We start from the raw sequence: 2,502 nt of genomic DNA on the forward strand, positions 1-2,502 counted from the left end.
CCCTGATTAGCCAATGGGAAGGGTAGCGGATGTACGGCTAATTACCATGTTTCTCTTTTATTAGATAGGATACTTATATTGAGTATCTATAACAAAACTCTTACTGTCATCTGCCATAAAAGTACTTCATAAAAATAGACAAATTTATAACATCTGCAATATGAATTGCACTCCCCTGTACAACTGTGTGCAACAGCCCCAGTACAGTACTGTGATCTGGTAATAACACTACTTGGAGCGAACAGAGTTGGGTTTTGCTTCCAGTTCTGAAACCTGATATCTTGGGTAAGCCACATAATGTCAAGGCCTCAGTGTTCTTACCTTTAAAATGGAAATAGCTTAAAGTTGTTTTGAGAAATTAAATCAAATAGTAGATGTTAATATTGCTTTGTGAAAGTTCACAGCTTTACAAAATCAATCTCCAACTATATTTTGGACAGCGTCTGTAGTTCTAGGCTTGTCATAGGTTTGAAGAGAAGGAAATCAGTGTAAAGAGCTTATAGTCTAACCCAGCCGTGGGCAAACTACGGCCCGCGGGCCGGATCCGGCCCGTTTGAAATGAATAAAACTAAAAATAAAAAAAAAGACCATATCCTTTTATGTAATGATGTTTACTTTGAATTTATATTAGTTCACACAAACACTCCATCCATGCTTTTGTTCCGGCCCTCCGGTCCAGTTTAAGAACCCATTGTGGCCCTCGAGTCAAAAAGTTTGCCCACCCTTGGTCTAACCAGAACTTAGAAAGAGCAATCTAACATGAAACATTATGAACATTTGAACTAGTTAGAGCACTAGTAATACTGGTTTGCATTTACTAACCTACTGTATACCAGATGTTGTACTAAGCCCTTAACATGCTTTATCTCACATGTAATCTTCACATCAGCCATATCTGCACATCTTACAGATAAGAAAAATAACAACTGGCACTCCTTATTCATTTACTGTGTTCCAGACACTATTCTAATGCTTAACATATTTTAACTCATTCCATCCTCACAAAACCCTATGAGATATATACTATTACTAGAGGATCAGGCCTAAACTAGCAGTCGGACAATCCTCTCACAATCCAGGACCACTGGCTTTTAACTGCTCACCTGCCTGCCTGCCTGATCGCCCCTAACTGCCTCTGCCTGCCGACATGATTGCCCCTAATGCTCCCCCTGCCGGCCTGGTCACCCCCACCTGCCCCCCCTTCCAACCTGGTCACCCCCAACTGCCCCACCCCCTGCTGGCTTGGTTGCCCATGCAGCCTGCTGCTCAGTCATTTGGTTGTTCCTCACTAACCCCACTGCTGGCCTTGTCGCCCCACTCAGCCTGTTCGGTCGTCCATTCAGTTGTTTCAAATTTGACAGTCCCTGGCTCTTTATATATATAGATTATTCCCATCTTTCATCTGAGGAAATTTATTCAGAGATTAAATGAGTGCCTTCCAATCTTTTGCACATGATGGCACACATAGAAAATTGTTTGGCATTCTGAGATAAATTTGAGGGGACTTAAGGCATCTACATGGGGTTTAGTGAAAATTTCAGTACATCTATATTACTTTTAACAGTGGATGATTAAGAGGTGATGTAGTCATCCCAGACTGCTCTCTGGTCATGGGTGCTTTGTATAAAGTATGCAACAAAATAGCAATTAGGACATTCAAAAAACCTCACAGGGACCCACACAAATAGTGTTCAAATGTAACTTCAACTATTATAAAATGAATAGTTACAAAAATTGCCTTAAACTTTTATTATTATAAAACTAGAGGCCTGGTGCATGAAATTCGTGCATGGAGTGGGGGCGGGTCCCCTCAGCCCAGCCTGCACCCTCTCCAATCTGGGACATCCCTCTCACAATCTGGGACCGCTGACTCCTAACTGCTTACTTGCTTGCCTGCCTGATCACCCCTACTGGCCCCCCTGCCAGCCTTATCACCCCTAATCACCTCTACACTGTTTGTAAATATTATCTAAAAACTAGAGACCCAGTACATGAAATTTGTGCACAAGGGGGAGGGGGATGTCCCTCAGCCCGACCTGCACCCTCTCCAATCTGGGACCCCTCGAGAGATGTCCGACTGCCGTTTTAGACATCTGTCAGATATCCGGCAGTCAGACATCCCTCTCGCAATCCAGGACCACTGGCTCCTAACCACTAACATGCCTGTCTGCCTAATGCCCCCAGCTACCCTCCCCTGTTGGCCTGGTTGCCCCCAACTTCCCCTCTGCTGGCCTGGTCGCCCCCAACTGCCCTCCCACCAGCCTAGTCGCCCCTCACTGCCCCCCTGCCAGCCTAATCTCACCCAACTGGCCCCACCAGCCTGGTTGCCCCCAACTGCACACCCCCACCAGCCTGGTTGCTCCTCACTGCCCCCCCTGCCAGCCTGGTTGCCCCACACAGCCTGCTGTTCAGTCATTTGGTCGTCCCTCACTAACCCCCCTGCTGGCCTGGTTGCCCCACGCAGTCTGCTTATTCAGTCATTCGGTCGTCCCTCACTAACCC

The 2,502-nt window shown here is 46.1% G+C and overlaps 1 long non-coding RNA gene across 1 annotated transcript in view; it reads right to left on the reverse strand.

Annotated features, from left to right (window-relative positions):
* The window catches only part of LOC106728113, a 20,752-nt gene extending 18,503 nt beyond the window's left edge, over nucleotides 1–2,249 (reverse strand). The window contains exon 1 of the long non-coding RNA XR_001364370.1: nucleotides 2,118–2,249. This is a non-coding gene — a long non-coding RNA (uncharacterized LOC106728113). The remainder of the gene's footprint in view (nucleotides 1–2,117) is intronic.
* Between the last annotated feature and the right edge of the window lie 253 nt (nucleotides 2,250–2,502).

Source organism: Myotis brandtii, unplaced genomic scaffold (genome assembly GCF_000412655.1).
Source record: "Myotis brandtii unplaced genomic scaffold, ASM41265v1 scaffold536, whole genome shotgun sequence".
NCBI classification, from domain to species: Eukaryota; Metazoa; Chordata; class Mammalia; order Chiroptera; family Vespertilionidae; genus Myotis; species Myotis brandtii.